We start from the raw sequence: 17,285 nt of genomic DNA on the forward strand, positions 1-17,285 counted from the left end.
CAGAGAGCAGCACAGGAGTCTGTATTCCTACACCTTCATCTATATTGTGTTTATCAATCTTTTTCAACTTTGCCAATCTGATAGGTAAAAAGTGATTTGTAGTTTTAATTTGCATTTCTTCAATTCCTATTGAAGTTGAGCATCTTTTTATGTGGATTTCTTCTTTAGTGAAGTATCTTATCATGCCCTTTGCCCATTTTTCACCTGGTGCATATTTTTATGTAAAAACCCCTTTATTTGAAAAATTAATTTTTGCTTACATACTATTGCATATATTTTCTAGTTTGTTGACTTTTAACTTTATGATATATTTTGTTATGCATACATTTAACACTTTAATGTATTAACTATATCAAACTATTTTGTGTGTGATTTTAGCTTTGTTGCCATTCTGAGAAATGCTGCCTGCTCTTAAAAGAGATCAACCTGTTTCTTTTTAAAAACATTAAAGAACTTACATGTATGGGTTTTAGAAACATATTTCAGGCTTTACTCTACCTGGAATTTGCATGCTTAGGAGCCACACTTTCTTTTTTTCCTGGACAGTACATTTATGATTGAATTTGCTTTCTCCATGCTTTGAAAGTAGTACCTTACTCTTTTATGTCTTCCTCATGTTCTTTTCAATGTAATTTGATTAAATTTCTAAAACAATTCAAAACTAATTTTGTAGCATTTGTCAAAATAAATCTGGATTTAGGCAAGGGGAGACTTTATTCAAAAGGATTATTGCAAGAAGAGGATGGGTGGTTATCATAAAAGGATGAGGAGAGCTCTTTAGCCAGTGCTATTTTTCAGAAAAACAAGGCTCTGGCAAAGATCAACACTGTTGACCTCCCTTTTGTTAATGATAAAAGAATATTATTCACCACTGAGCAATTCAGATGCAATCCTAAGCCTCCTGCATGGGGTGAGTCAGGGACTAAGAAACAGTCTCCTGGGAACTCTGGTTGGTGTTGTTCCCACAAAACCAGCTGAAGCATCTGTTGAAAGGTGGTGGCAAAAATCAGTTGTTTAAGGGTCAGGTATCTTAAAATGAGGAATGCCTACCATTAAAAAGAGAAATGTTAATTAAAAGTTTTAATATAAAAGGCCAAAGAAATATTAATCTTGGCATCTACAAGCCAAGGAGACAGGCCTCAGAAAAAACCCAACTCTGCTGACACTCAATTTTGGACTTCCAGCCTCCAGAATTGTGAGAAAACAAAATTCTGTTGTTTAAAGTACCAGTCTATGGTACTTTGTTGACAGACCTAGCAAAGTAATATACCTACAGAGAAAACTATGAAGTAGATAATTAGCTGTCTGTCATATACCAGCATATTGTAGCAGACTAGTCAAGCTTAAGGTTATATATCGTGTGACTTTTTTATAGCCATACACTTCCTTATAGTACAACTTTTCTTTTGTTTTCTTTCTTTTTTTTTTTTTTTTTTTTTTTTTTGTTGTTGTTGTTGTTTTGAGATGGAGTCTCTCTCTGTCGCCCAGGCTGGAGTGCAATGGTGTGATCTCGGCTTACTGCAACCTCCACCTCCTGGGTTCAAGTGATTCTCCTGCCTCAGCCTCCCAAGTAAGTGGGATTACAGGCCCCTGCCACCACATCCAGCTAATTTTTGTATTTTTAGTAGAGATGGGGTTTCACCATGTTGGTCAGGCTGATCTCAAACTCCTGACCTCAGGTGATCCACCCACCTTGGCCTCCCAAAGTGCTGGGATTACAGGTGTGAACCACTGCACCTGGCCTGTACAACTTTTCAGTGTGGCAAGAATGAACACATCATTAGCAGACCAAAATATATTTAGCCTCTCTGTACTAAAAAAAATTTACATAAGCTTTAAATTATGCTCCACTAGTCTATCTTACTTAGAAATGATCTAGGAACTTATATTAGAGCATTCTTGTGTTGCTATAAAGAACTACCTGAGACTGGGTAATTTATAAAGAAAAGAGGTTTAATTGGCTCACAGTTCTGTATGCTGTACAGAAAGCATGGCTTGGGAGGCCTCAGGAAACTTACAATCATGATGCAAGTTGAAGGGGAAGCAGGTACATCTTACATGGCTGGAGGAGGGGGAGGAGAGGCAGGGAGGAGGTGCCACATACTTTTAAACAACCAGATATCATGAGAACTCCATGACAAGACAGCACCAAAGGGATGGTGCTAAACCATTAGAAACCGACTCCATGATTCAATCACACTCCATCAGGCCCCACTTCCAACACTGGGGACTACAATTTGATACGAGATTTGGGCAGGGACACTGATCGAAACCATATCACCCCCGAAGTGGGAAGGGCTCCCTACCCAGCTAGTTTCCCCTTCAGCCAGACCAGCTGTACCCTACTTAATCCTCAATCTAAGGAGCTTTACCTACCTGCCAGCCCCCAGAACTATTTGAACAAGCCAATTACATCCTCCCGTGGAATAAAAGGTTACCTCACTCTTGTGCCATTACTACAAAGCCTGCCTCACACAGCCCCTGCTGCTTCAGTCTGCTTTCAAATGCAATTCCCATGTGGCTCTGCCTGGCATGCAATAACCTCCTCACTCCTTAGGCTGTGAGTATGTAACTGAAAAAACTGTAGCCAATCTCATCTGCCCAGTATTGGGTGTCATCTGTTCAGCCATCTCCTGCTTAGCACAGGAGATTCCTGCTTCACCAGTGGTGTGAAGAGAAGGTGGTCAGAACAGAAGGGAGGCCTAATCTTGAGTGACCATGAGTTGAGGAGCTGGAGTGGGTAGGAAAAGGTGTGTAGGAATGGGTAGAGGGGTGAAGGAGGTGGACAGATTAAATCATTCAAGGCAACAAAAGAGAAGGTTTAGTGGTAAAAAGGAGGCATGAGGATGATGGGAAGGGAGAAGTCTTAGATGAGCTGGTTTAAGGAGATCTCATGTTTCCCAAAGAGGCCTTTGAGGTTCTAGGTTACCTTTAGTAAATCGTGCCATTTTTGAGGCTATTAAACTGAATTAGTGCCATAATAGCAGGTACTCAGTGGGGGAAGAGGAGGGCATCTGATAGAGTGAGAGTTACCCATGGCATTAGTGGATAGTCAGCCCAAAGAAAAGTCTTTAAAGGAGCCAAGAAAAAGTCCCACTTGATTAATTCCCTTGAACAATCCCCAGGTCGAGGAGCTGAGGAAACACAGAAGTCTCACAGGAGGGCCAAAGCATCTCTTTGCCTAAAACAATCAAAGTAACCTCTTACTGTTCTTCAACAGACAAGATGGCCAGAGCACTGGTTCAAGACTTGAACTCACCCAAGAGTCCTCAAGTCCTGAACATGGCACCTTTACCTGGGTGGGGCTGGTGAAGGTCCCTAGGTGAGTTCCAGTCTTGAGCTGGATCACAGCAATGAGAACTGTCAAATAAAAACCAAATCCAGATCTAGGTAAGGAGAGACTTTATTTAGAAGGATTATTGCAATAGAAAAAGAGAATGTCACAATAGGGGAGGGACAGCATTCTAATAGAATGCTTCAACCATAAGATCTGCAAGCTTTTGAAAGGTCAGGCAGAAAAGGGTTTTTCTTTTTTTGGGAGTAGTAAACAATGTTAAAAATAACCAGTATCGGCTGGGTGCGGTGGCTCATGCCTGTAATCCCAGCACTCTGACAGGCCAAGGTGGGAGGATCACCTGAGGTCAGGAGTTTGAGACCAGCCTGACCAACATGGTGAAAACTCGTCTAAAAATACAAAATTAGCTGGGCATGGTTGGTGCATGCCTGTAATCCCAGCTACTTGGGAGGCTGAGGCAGAAGAATCGCTTGAACCCGGTAGGCGAAGGTTGCAGTGAGCTAAGATTGCACCACCATTGCACTCCAGCCTGGGCAACAAGAGCGAAACTCTGTCTCAGAAAAGAAAAAAAAAAAAAAAAAAAAGAACCAGTATCAGGGAGTGGGATGAGCAGGTGGCCCGATCAGGCAATTGATCAGGACAGAGTTTCTTTGTGGTCAGCTGGAAAAGGGCTTCTTGGGAGGGGATGTGATATGGTTTGGCTGTGTTCCCACCCAAACCCCACCCAAATCTCATCTTGAATTGTAATCCCCATAATCCCGATGTGGCGAGGGAGGGGCTTGGTGGAGGTGATTGGATCGTGGGGGCAGTTTCCCCTGTGTTGTTTTTGTGATAGTGAGTGAGTTCTCAGGAGATCTGATGGTCTTATAAGGCTGTTTTCCCTGCTCTTGCTTGCTCTCTCTCACCTGCCGCCATGTAAGATATGCCTCTTCCCCTTCTGTCATGATTAAAAGTTTCCTGAGGCTCCCCCAGCCATGCAAAACTGTGAGTCAATTAAACCTCTTTTCTTTTCTTTTTTTTTTTTTTTGTTAGACAGAGTCTCACTCTGTCACCAGGTTGGAGTGCAGTGGCATGATCTCAGCTCACTGCAACCTCCGCCTCCTGGGTTCAAGCGACTCTCCTGCCTCAACCTCCTGAGTAGCTGGGATTACAGGCGTGCACCACCACGCCTGGCTAAGTTTTGTATTTTTAGTAGAAACAGAGTTTCACCATGTTGGTCAGGCTGGTCTCGAACTCCTAACCTTGTGATTCGCCCGCCTCAGCCTCGCAGAGTGCTGAGATTACAGGCGTGAGCCACCGCACCCAGCCTTTAAACCTCTTTTCTTTATAAATTATCCAGTCTCAGAAATGTCTTTATAGCAATATGAAAGCAGACTAATACAGGACGTTAAGGGGCTTATTCCATATTCCAATGCTGGTTTAGGCTGAGACTAGATTAAAGGGCAAAGACCTGATGGAAGGAGAAAAGCCTCATTGAAGTTTGATCAAGTAAGGTATTTGCCCAGATTGATCAGTAGGGGCAAATGGTTCAGCTAACCATTTATAAGATGAGAATGGAAATTTGGAGGGCATGACTATGGCCTTGTCGTAGGTGTGAAAGGATGTTATCCATGATACTTACCTAAGTCATTTGGGGAAAGGTGGTTCTATGTAGTTAGTGGTTTCTCAGAAAATACAGCCTGGAGAGGATGTTCACTGTTCTCCAGTAACACAAAGTATAGGTCAAGCAACACCATCCCCTTACTTTTTTTTAAATTTATTCTTATTTATTTATCTATTTTTGAGATGGAATCTTGCTCTGTCACCCAGGCTGGAGTGCAGTGGCATGATCTTGGCTCACTGGAACCTCCGCCTCCCAGATTCAACCGATTCTCGTGCCTCAGCCTCCCCGGTAGCTAGGATTACAGGCGTGTGCCACTGCACCCAGCTAATTTTTATATTTTTAGTAAAGATGGGGTTTCGCCATGTTGGCTGGGCTGGAACTCGAACTCCTTACCTCAAATGATCTGCCCACCTCGGCCTCCCGAAGTGCTGGGATTACAGGCATAAGCCACCATGCCCTGCCTCTGTCCCGTTATTTGATTGTACTTGTAACTATAGTTTTATTATGACATTTTAAGAATATATTGCTATTGTATTAATCATTACTATGACAGCTGTGTTTATCAGACACTTTCCCACATCTATAATATTAGGAGAGTTGGGTGTTTGTGATCATGAGTTTGCTCCTTGTGCTGGTTATTGAAGTATGTCTTAGAGTTCAAACTCAAGCTTCTATCCTCTGCTTTGTGAGCCAGGGCTGGGACTTAGCAAATCACATTTCCTATAAGGTTTTGCTTATAAGGGGTGCTTGAGGAGAGGGACTTGCTACTTTATAGCTGCTTACTGTTCCTGTCCATGTTACCAAGCAATGGCTCTTCTCCCTGGCTGCAGCAACAGCTGGTTCCAGTTTCTTAGATTTGTTTGTTTGTTTTAATCCACCCTCTCCCATCCAGCCTCAATGTTTACCTTCAGAGATAAAAGCACCAGCTGGGTACCGCCCCCTCCTTTGAGGTCTGACTCCCAGCCAACCAGGGGCCCTCTCCTGGCTGTTAGGTTCTGATAACCCCAACACTTCCCCTCTCCCCAGCTCTGTGCATGGCAGCTGCTTCCTGCAGTTACTCTCTCTCTGTTACTACAATGTTTTTGCCTTGCCAATCTTCATGACCTTAAATTCTCTGTAAAAGTAATTGCTGTGATTTCTGTTTTCTGACTGGGCCCTGACTGATACACCCCTAAGCATTCCAGAAATACCTTCTAAACTCCTGAAATAGATTTATGGGTGTATGTTATTGCAGGCATTAAAAATAAGTGGGCTGGGCAAGGTGGCTCACACCTGTAATCCCAGCATTTTGGGAGACTGAGGTGGGTGGATCGCTTGAGCGTGGGAGTTCAAAACCAGCCTGGGCAACATGGTGAAACCCTATCTCTACAAAAAATACCAAAAAATTACCGGGCATGGTGGCACACACCTGTAGTCCCAGCTACTTGGGAGGTTGAGGTGGGAGAATCACCTGAGCAGGGGTAAGTTGAGGCTGCAGTGAGCTGTGATTGCGCCACTGTGCTCCAGCCTGAGTAACAGAGTGAGACCCTGTCACATACACAAACAAAATGGATTACACTTATGGTATACAGGCAGTATCCAACTGACAAACAAGATATATTCCAAAAGTTAATTCATAAATCTATTGCTTGGCCACCACCCCTGGTTAATTTATCTATTTTTATTTTGTAGAGGTGAGGTCTAGCTATGCTGCCCAGGCTGATCTCAAACTCCCAGGCTCAAGTGATACTTGTACCTCGGCTTCCTAAAGTGTTGGAATTACAAGCGTGAGGCATTGCAAACAGCCAGCTATATTTTATTTTTAATTAATTTATTTATTTTTGAGATGGAGCCTTGCTTTGTCACCCAGGCCAGAGTGCAGTGGCACGATCTCAGCTCACTGCAACCTCCACCTCCCGGGTTCAAGCGATTCTCATGCCTCAGCGTCCTGAGTAGCTGGGGCTACAGGCACACGCCACCGCAGCTGGCTAATTTTTGTATTTTTAGTAGAGACGGGGTTTTGGTATGTTGGCCAGGCTGGTCTCAAACTCCTGACTTCAGGTAATCCACCCACCTCGGCCTCCCAAAGTGCTGGAATTACAGGCATGAGCCACTGTGCCCAGCCCCGGCTATACTTTAAACTTATGTTTAGCAATTAACATGTCAGTATTTTAACTTACAAATGACTCAGACACTTAATGAATATCTATTACTTAATTTAATATGTTCGAAATTTCAAGTCACCAAAAAAGATTTTTAAAACTATTTTTAAGTAGACAAATTTTATAAAACAAATTATTTTTAAAAGTTTATAAACTTTTATTCCATTTACATTTACCTAATCTACTTGCTCTTAACAATTATGCTTGAATTGCTCATGAAAAATTTCATGAGATATTAAACAAAGCTAGCCATTGAAGGAGTTCAGGAGTTTTTCCCAAAATCATTTCCTCTCCCCTAAATTGTCCCTCCCCAATGAAGAGGATACACAAGCTCCTAAAATCTCAGTTTTTGTTGGGGGAGGCAGAGGGAATATTAGTTTTTCTTTTCTGTGATACCCCCTACACGAAATCTGTGTACTTTTTCTCTTGTTAATCTACCTGCGGTCAATTTATTTTCATAGACTTAGTTATCCAAGCCTCAGAGAGTAGAGGGGAAGTCTTTCTTCCTCTATACTATCATCTTATGTTAATTTTTGTTGACAAATCAGGCAAGTATCAAACATATCACAGTCTAATGGCCTCCGAGTTGGATTTTTTTTTTTTTTTTGAGATGGAGTCTCGCTCTGTTGCCCAGGCTGGAGTGCAGTGACGCGATCTCGGCTCACTGCAAGCTCCGCCTCCCGGGTTCACGCCATTCTCCTGACTCAGCCTCCTGAGTAGCTGGGACTACAGGCTCCCGGCACCACGCCCGTCTAATTTTTTGTATATTTAGTAGAGACGCGGTTTCACCATGTTAGCCAGGATGGTCTCGAACTCCTGACCTCGTGATCCGCCCGCCTCGGCCTCCCAAAGTGCTGGGATTACAGGCGTGAGCCACCGCGCCCGGCCAGAATTTTTTTTAAACAACATGGAAACAAATAAGACCTCGTTCTGTTTTCTAGGAGCTAAAAATCCAACGAAAGAAGACACAGACACAATATTCCCCTTGTTACAAAGAGAACTGTGTCAACTTTTATAACTGACACAAAGATCTGTGCTATAAGGGCGGGGAAGGTTTTTTCCTACTTTCCACAGCAGTGTGGATTGTTCCACAGTTTAATTTGATCTTAATTTTTATGTGGAAATACACACGAATGTAATGAGTTCTTAAATGCTAAATTTAGGAAGCAAGGTTCGTTAGGGGAAAGAAAAAAACACCTACATGGTTATCTCTAAACTTTACATATCAAGAACCTTGGAATTTAATTTTATTGTTGTTCTGTAACATATTTTCATGTTTAAAATCAGAAAAGGCAGCATTTCTCGAGTTTCCTGCTTTCGAGGAAGGGAGGCATAAAATGTTTAAAAAGACGCCGCTCACACACCTCTAAGAATCAGAGCACAGTGAGGAAGAGGAGCGAGGAAGCACTAGGATCGCAGCGCTACTCCCAGACCACGTCAGTGCCCAGAGGGCGCCCTCGCCTGTAGGCGGGAACCGCGAGTCCGCAGCAAGTCCCCAGCCCAGCGCTCGCGCAGGTGGGCGAGGCGGGGACGTGGTGGGCGGGGCCTAGAAAGGCGGGGCCTCTGGGGGCGGCCCCGGGGCGGGCCACGCTGGTGTGAGGGCTGCAGGCGCAGCTCTGGAGCGCTTAGAGCGCGGCGCGGGGCGGGAGCTTGGTGGAGCAGGAGCGGCTGGGCATCCTCCTGAGACTCCGGGGTCAGACGCCCACTCCAGGTAACCGGCTCTCCCTCGTGTTCCCCTGCTCGGCCGCCCGGCGGTGGGGGAAGACTGAGAAGGATGGGTGGGAGGGAGCCGGCTCTCAGCCAGTGCCCCGTGGCCCCGGGCGGGCTGGGCTCCCCCGCGGAGGAGGAAGCAGAACCGGCGTGCGCCCGGGACCGGAATGGAGCGGCGCCTCTTCCTTCCACCTTCATTTTCCGTCCGCTCAGTGGGGCTGGGACGCCGGTGCCCTGTGTCCCCTGAAAGTCACTTTCTGGCCTCTTGCCCCTGGTCCGTGTAGCTTAGATGTCGGAGGGGTTGGCTGCGGGCGTGGATAGGCAGGGAACGAACAGACTCGCTGCCATCCCATGGGTGCCAGGGGCTTAACTTCATTTAACTTCATTGAATCCTAACCCCAGCCCGGCTAAGATGCATTTTCACCCCTACTTTACTGATAAAAGAGGCCAACGCTAGGATAATAAATGACTCACCCTGGAACAAACTATTACTAATAAGAAAAGAGACGTTAGTTTAGGGGCTCCGAAGCCTCTCCTTTCCTGCTCCCTCGCTTTCCTTCTCGCGGCAGTCTAGGAAACTCGCCCGCAGGGTCTATTACGAAACCAAGTGATTCGTCTTAAAAGCATTTTACCCCCCTCCTAGGTTTCTCTTTCCTCTTTTTTTTAAGTATCTCAGGCAGATTCCTCCAAGTTTTGGTTATTAGGTTTTTGAAGTGGAAGAAGCCCTTGCTCACTGCTTCTTTTCTCCTGGCAGCGCTTTCTGCGCAGCACAGGCACCCTCGCCTGTCACGCCTCCCTCTCCTCTTCCCGTCTCCCAGCGTGGATGAGGGCGCCTGCAGATCCCGGCTAGGGCACGGACCGCCTAGGCCGAGGTAGGTTCTGTAGGCACCTGGCATGCTGTAGATGCATATAAACGTTGCCCTGTGCACCCTTTGCCTTGTTATTTCTTTCTGCAGAAAAGAGAGTCGGTTTTTTAGACATAATGGGGCAAGAGGCCAATTGGGAAGATATATGGTGTTCAAAGAAAGCCGTGGTACCTTGAGATGAGAATGCGGCCACAGCTTTTTGTGGGCTGAATTTGATGGGTGGGAGGTGAGAGACGTGGTCTGGAAGTTGTCTCTTCGTCTGGCATTCTGCCCCCCTTCCAGAGCTGTTCTGAAAGGCCGGTTTGTTTTATAGAGGGGAGGAGGAGGGCTTAATAGTTTTTAAAGAGAAGTGTAAATTACCTGCTAGGAGCTTAGGCAATTCCAGGCAGGCCCCCGTGCTGGAGGCTTTGGTAACAGATTTCAGTTCTAGCAGGGAGGAAAACTCAGACTGTGTAGATACCTGCTTTTTCTTAAAGGAATTTTTTTCAGGCCCTTAAAATGGTAGTTTTGGGAAACTGATTTCTTAGAAATGGCAAACTCCTTTATTTTTAAATACAATATACCAAACTATGAATTTACTTTTAAAAAGTTTTATTGGCCGAGAGGTTGATATTTTTTCCATTTCATGATGAGGGTTTGACGGTCACTGCCACCTCCTCTGCCCGTCCTTCAACTTGGCCCTGTAAAGGACCTCCTTAGCCTTGGCCCCAAGTTTGTACTAGATTCTGTCCTTCATTAATTATAGTTCATTCTTGATTAATGATAGCAATGCTTCCACTCACTTTTTAAGGAGTTACTCCTTTTCCGTTTGTAATTGAATTGCTTAACAGTAAGAAAAACGTTTTTCCCTAAAACTGGGATCACAAAATCCACTTTATCCACATGGACTAAACAGGTAATGCACGAGAGTGCTTGGTTGGGCCCAGGTGACTGCAGAGGAACCTGCTAAGTCTGGGTGGATATTGGCCATTTCCACCGAGTATCCATGCAGGAATTCCCATAGAGCCATACAGTGTAGGCAGCTTTTTTTTTTTTTCCCACGAATAGCTGAGAACTTTTACTTAAAAATAAAAAATGTAAAGCCTGATTTTAAATATTGGCTCATATTTTTTCCTTTTTAGAACACAAAGAGGGCCGGGCGCAGTGGCTCACACCTGTAATCCCGGCACTTTGGGAGGCCGAGGCGGGTGGATCACGAGGTCAGGAGTTCAAGACCAGCCTGGCCAAGATGGTGTCTCTACTAAAAATTCAAAAATTAGCTGGGCGTGGTGGCCGGGCGCCTGTAATCCCAGCTACTCGCGAGGCTGAGACGGAGAATTGCTTGAACCCGGGAGGCGGAGGTTGCAGTGAGCCGAGATTGCACCACTGCACTCCAGCCTGGGTGACAGAGCGAGAGTCTGTCTCAAAAAACAAAAAAAAAAAAAAAAAAACCACAAAGAGGTTGGGCATGGTGGCTCACACCTGTAATCCCAACATTTTGGGAGGCCGAGGCTGGTGGATCACTTGAGGTCAGGAGTTCAAGACCAGCCTGACCAACATGGCAAAACCCCATCTCTACAAAAATATTCAAAAATTAGCCAGGTGTGGTGGTGGGCACCTGTAATCCTAGCTACTCAGGAGACTGAGGCAGGATAATTGCTTGAATCCGGGAGGTAGAGCTTAGGATGAGCAGGGATCGTGCCACTGCACTCAAGCCTGGACGACAGAGTGAAGCTCCGTCTCAAAACAAAAATCCCACAAAGAATAAAATCAGATTTGTTTCATGCATCATCTGTTTGCAAAACTCTGCCTTGAAAACTGCTACTGTACATGGCGATTATATTCTCCGATGAATGGAAAATTCTGAACTGTGATGTAGATATTGTACATTTTTCATGAAATGAAGTGGTAGAAAACAGAAATTACTACTGGAAATGATCCCTTCTGACTGTCAAATTCTGTTTTCTATGAAGTGTGTGGTATTTCAGCTATACTGTATTTTTTTTTTCATAGAGCCAACCAAGGACTCTTGTCACTATTTTTATTTATTCGAATGAGAAATGTATTCATGGTTCCAGGTCAGTATGTCAAATGTCTAACTCCCTGTCTTAAAAAGGGAGTTCCCAAATGACTGTTCATATAGCCATACGTGTTTCTTGTGGAGACTGTCTGTATTCTTGGCTTTGTCACTGGATTTGTGGCTTAGTGCTGTCACGTTTCCTATCTGAGGCAAATGCCATGTATGTTTAGACCAGCCTTTCTCAATTGTGGCACTTTTGACATTTTTGGCCAGTTAAATTCTGTTGTGGGGGCTGTCCTGTGCATTGCAGGATGTTTAGCAGCATCTCTGGCCTCTACCTACTAAATGCCAGTGCACCCTCCCTGCAGTTAAATGACCCCAAATGTCTCCAGACATAGGCACATGTTCTCCGGAGAACAAAGTCATCTTCAGTTGAGGAACAAAATGAACCTATATTTAAGATGGTCTAAATGTTTCTGAGAAGGTCTAAACATTTATAAGCTTAACAATTAACTTGAAACTCTTCACGACTAGAGAAGCTATTTGTAAATTTAAACATCTGACGTCCTGAAACACCTTTATCTTAAAGATAACTAAACCAGTGTTCTTTGTGAACGGCCAATGTGTCCTGCCAGTTTTTTTTTTCTTTTTCCTATTCTGAGAAGCTTGCCCTGCCAGTTTCTATCTCCAAAGAAATTTCAAGCGTTCAGTGTATTTGTTAAATTTCATAAAGTTTAAAAAGTTGGAAATGAAAAAGGAATTCTACGGTAGTTTTAAGTAGAATTTAGTTTTAAGAAAAATTAACCTCTTTTTAGCTAACAGCAATAAAACGAAGACTGCTGTGTATTTCTGTAATCTGAAAAATCTCAACTTTCTCAAAGGGAGCGCTACATAATGTATGATATAATTTATATCAGAAGAAAACATGTCCTAGAAATGTAACCCTCTTTATTAGGACTTACATGTGCTCAGGGAGGTTGAAAACAACCTTGATTATGGAGGATGCCTCCTTAGCTGGGAATTAGCTATCCACTTTTCCCTTCCAGAAATCAAACTAATTTGTAAAACTCAGGACTGGCTACATAATTTGTTGGGCCCCTTGTTAAAAAAATTAAGAATTTGAACATGGTGACCACAGAGCATTAAGCCAAGCACAGGGCCCAGTGTGACTGTGTTGGTTGCCCACCCATGAGCCGGCGCTGGTGAAACTCTTTATTCATAGCTAAGAGTAAGGTTGTGGTCACAAATGCAAATCTAAACCGTGAAATGTTACTGTTGCCACTAGGCACCTGGAGTTTCTGCTTCCTTGATTGTTTTTCTGTTTCCAATGAGGAGTCTGCATGTATTTGGTCATCAATGCAATAATGTTACTAAGAAATCCTCCCATGATTGATTTTTCGTTTGCTAAAGAGGTAGCCAAATGTTTGTTCATTAGAGTCATGGGTACTGGAGCAACGTATTTATTCAGGCATTCATTGAACAACTATTTACTGAGCGTCTGTTAGATGCCCGGCGTTGCTCGCTCCAGGACCACAGCTGTGAACAAGATGGAGGGTCCCTGCCTTTATGAGCTTATGAGCTTATGAGCCAAACACATAGTCACTCCGGCTCAGGCTATCACAATCCTAAGTGGTACTTAGGAAAGCACAGGGTGTTAGGGGAGCATGTGACCTTGAGACCTAACCTGGTTTAGGGGAGAGGGACTGCTCAGGGAAGGCCTGCTTAAAAAATGATATTTAAAATAAGGCCTGGGGGCAGGTATGGTGGCTCACACCTGTAATCCTAGCACTTTGGGAGGCTGAGATGGGAGAATCGCTTGAGGCCAGGACTTTGAGACCAGCCAGGTCAACATGGCGAGATTCCCATCTCTTTTTTTTTTTTTTTGGTAAAGATAATAATAAAAAAAAAAGGCTGAAGGATTAGTAGGAGTTAGTGAAGTACATTAGGGGATAAACTTACAGGCTGAAAGAGTTGAGATCAAGAGTAAAATATGTCTTGGGTCATTTTTAGGATTTTGGACTTTAATGTCAACATAGTGGAAACCCACTTTTTGTTTGTTTGTTTGTTCCAGACAGGGTCTCACTCTGTTGCCCAGGTTGGAATGCAGTGGCACCATCTTGGCCCACTGCAACCTCCACCTCCCAGGCTCAGGTGATCCTCCCACCTCAGCCTCCTGAGTAGCTGGGACTACAGGCACACGCCACCATGCCTGAGTAATTTTTGTATTTTTAGTGGAGATGCGGTTTTGCCATGTTGCCCAGGCTGGTCTCAAACTCCTGGGCTCAAGCGATCTGCCCACATTGGCCTCCCAGAGTGCTGGGATTACAGGTGTAAGCCACCATCCCTGGCCACTAAAGTGTTTTTGATTTGAGGTTGTTTTGTTTGTTGAAGACAGTGTCTCACTTTGTTGTCCAGGTTGGAGTGCAGTGGCTATTCACAGGTGAGATCATAGCACACTTCAGTTGAACTCCTAGGCTCAAGTGATCCTCCCATTTCAGCCTCTCAAGTAGTTGAGACTATAGGCATGGGCTACCATATCTGACTAGAAGTAGTTTTATTTTAAACCCAGCAAGTCCTGAGTCCTTTATGTTTTCTCTAAATTCTACTTAAAAATTGAATATACTTCTTTAGTTCATCTCTCTCACATTTTCTCAAAGGCAGATACTGGGCCAGATAGCACTTCCTACATTCTTCTCAGAAATGTTCTTAGGCAGATCCCTGATATGGTGAAATATCCTCTCAATTTTCCTTGTTAGGGCAGGCAGTAGTGTTGCTCACATTCCTCCAGTTCATTTTCTCCAGTTTCCAATGAGATTTTTTTGTTTTTGAGACAGTCTTGCTATGTTGCTCGGGCTGGAGTGCAGTGGCTATTCACAGGAGCAATCATAGCACACTGCCATCAAACTCCTGGGCTCAAGTGATCCTCCTGCCTCAGCCTCCCTTGTAGCTGGGACTGCATAGGCACTGCTGTGCCTGACTCTGATTTGAGTTTTTTTTTTTTTTATTTTTTTTTTAGACGGAGCCTTGCTCTGTCACCCAGACTGGAGTGCAATGGTGCAATCTCGGCTCACTGCAACCTCTGCCCCAAGTAGCTGGAATTAGATGCACGTCACCACACCCAGATAAGTTTTGTATTTTTAGTAGAGATGGGGTTTCAGCATATTGGCCAGGCTGGTCTTGAACTCCTGACCTCAAGTGATCCTCTCACCTCGGCCTCCCAAAGTCCTAGGATTACAGGTGTGAGCCACCGCGCCTGGCCTAATTTGAGTTTGTAAAATGATTGCTGTTGCTGTGTAGAGAATAGTTTAGAGAGGTAGGTCCTGCTGGCACGTATGGTGTCTTTGTGCAAACCCAGAAAAGGCTTCTATTCTGTGTGGACCAATTAGAAAAAATGCACCACTGTGTCCCAGCTAGGCCAAGTCAAAAGGCTTCAGCCCCCTGAGCCAGACTTGTTACGCAGGCACAGCCTGTGCAATCATGTGGCCACCCTGGGGAGGAGGAGGGTGGATGTGAACAAACAGTGCTTTTGCAGTCACCCAGTGATGGTGTAGCAGCACTGGATAACGCTTAATGACAGGTGAGGATTGAGATTGAGTGAGATTGGGTTTGTAGTTAAAATCAGCAAGAAGGTGGTGATTATTTGGATATGGTTGATGGAGAGGGAGGTAGCAAGGATGATTCAAAAGTTTCTGGCATAAACAACTGAGTAGGATGGGATGGTGGAACCATTATGGTGATTGAGAACACAGGAGGAGGAGCGGGTTGGCACGAGGTGTGGGAGGGAAGATAATGCCTTTTTGGATGTGTGTTTTGTTTGTGAGACATCCAAGTAAAGATGAGGAGTAGACAGTTGCTACTCCTGGAGGAGATCTGGGGTGGAGATACATGTTTGGGAGCTGTTGCATATAAGTATTACTGCATAAAAAGCACTCATCCAAAGAGGGTGTAGAATGAGAGAAGAAAAGGGCTGGACCCATAGAGTTTGATCACTGTATTTGGTAGAGGAAGAGAGGCCTGTTAAGGGTACTGAGAAGTGTGATATTCATGCAGGGCAGGGAGGAAATGAGGGGTCTATGATGTTTTGTTTTGTTTCAGATTGAGATGGGAGAAATTTAAACATGCTCTAATGCTACTGGGATTTTGTTTGTTTTGTTTTTGACAGGATCTCTCTCCATTGCCCAGGCTGGAGTGCAGTGGCACAATCTTAGCTCACTGCAACCTCCACCCTCTGGGGCTCATGCCATCCTCCCACCTCAGCCTTCAAGTAGCACCAAGGGTGTACAGCACTATGCCTGGCTAATTTTTGTATTCTTTTTCTAGAGACGGGTCTCACCATCTGTGTTGTCCAGGCTGGTCTCAAATTCCTGAGCTGAAGCAATCTGCCCACCTTGGCTTCCCAAAGTGTGGGATTATAGGCATGAGACACTGTGTCTGGCCACTACTGGGAATTTTCTGGTAGAGAGGAAGAGCCTAAAGATGCAGGAGGGTGAAATAAATGATAGGACCAGTTTTCAGAGAGGGTGAGAACACAGTGCAGAATTTGGTCTTTGATGGAAGGACGGAGGGAGAGGATGGATAAAGATGCTTTAGATTTTGGGTCCAGAATCGTGAGGACTTTTTCTGAAGGAAGTGGCAAAACCATTGGCTGAGTTTGGGGTGTGTCTGTGTGTGCAGTCAGATATTTCTTCAACCAGCATTTAGTAAGCATTTTCTAGTGCCAAGCTTTGTGTTTGGCTCCCTGGAAAGTATTATGAATGATGATTGCCTTGAAGCTTGGCCCTGTACACCTGAAATAGCCTCGCACCACTTTTTCTACAAATTGCTTCCTACCTTTGACCTTACACGCTTGTTAACTAAAGGCAGTAAATGCTCAGCTGATCTTTTTTTTTTTTTTCTTTGAGATGGAGTCTCGCTCTGTTGCCCAGGCTGGAGTACAGTAGCACGATCTCAGCTCACTGCAACCTACACCTCCCAGGTTCAAGCGATTCTCCTGCCTCAGCCTCCCATCCCAAGTATCTAGGACTACAGGCGCCCGCCACCGCGCCCAGCTAATTTTTTGTATTTTTAGTAGAGATGGGGTTTCACCATGTTAGCCAGGATGGTCTCGATCTCCTGACCTCGTGATCCACCCGACTTGGCCTCCCAAAGTGCTGGGATTACAGGCGTGAGCCACCTCGCCCAGCCTCAGCTGATCTTTTGATGGGCATCAAAGCCACTAGGGGTGACAGTCCTGGAGGGGAAGGACCTTTTCAAGCCCCTTCCACATCATGCAGGTTCATGTCCCATGTCATGGTTCTCGGTGTTGGCTATACATTAGGAACACCTGTGGAACTTTTAAAAAAACCTGACACCCAGGTCAAACTCTGTATCAATTCCATCAAATCTCTGGTAGGGGGACTCAGTTATTGGTCCTTTTTGAAAGCTCCCTGGTGGTTGCAGTGTACAAACCAGATTGAGAGCTACTTGCCTGTTGAGTGGCCCTGAGTCCAGTTAAAGCCACTCTTCTGTGTTGAGCTCCAGCCCCTGCTGCCTGGAGTTTACTGCATTTGTCAGTTGTGTGGAACAGAAAATAAGGCTGAGGCCAATTGTGTAGGACAGAAAACAAGGTTGAGATTATATTGGTATCCAAAGCAGGAAGCGAAGGACAGTCCTTTGGGGGTGTTGAAAGGAA

General features: G+C 44.7%; 1 protein-coding gene across 17 annotated transcripts in view; it reads left to right on the forward strand.

Annotated features, from left to right (window-relative positions):
* Positions 1-17,285, forward strand: part of GCNT1 (glucosaminyl (N-acetyl) transferase 1) — a 114,172-nt gene that overhangs the window by 56,139 nt on the left and 40,748 nt on the right. For 3 of the 17 annotated variants that reach the window (XM_063696466.1, XM_055351065.2, XM_055351064.2), the window contains exons 1-3: positions 8,622-8,750; positions 9,504-9,621; positions 11,608-11,672. The exons of 1 other annotated variant lie outside the window; for it this stretch is intronic. The gene's annotated coding sequence lies outside the window, so the exon portion shown is untranslated. Of the gene's footprint in view, positions 1-8,565; positions 8,751-9,503; positions 9,622-10,736; positions 11,673-17,285 lie in introns of those variants that run through there. 13 more of the 17 variants (XM_063696463.1, XM_063696465.1, XM_063696464.1 and 10 more) reach the window with 11 other exon arrangements.

Source organism: Gorilla gorilla, chromosome 13 (assembly GCF_029281585.2).
Source record: "Gorilla gorilla gorilla isolate KB3781 chromosome 13, NHGRI_mGorGor1-v2.1_pri, whole genome shotgun sequence".
Taxonomy (NCBI): domain Eukaryota; kingdom Metazoa; phylum Chordata; class Mammalia; order Primates; family Hominidae; genus Gorilla; species Gorilla gorilla.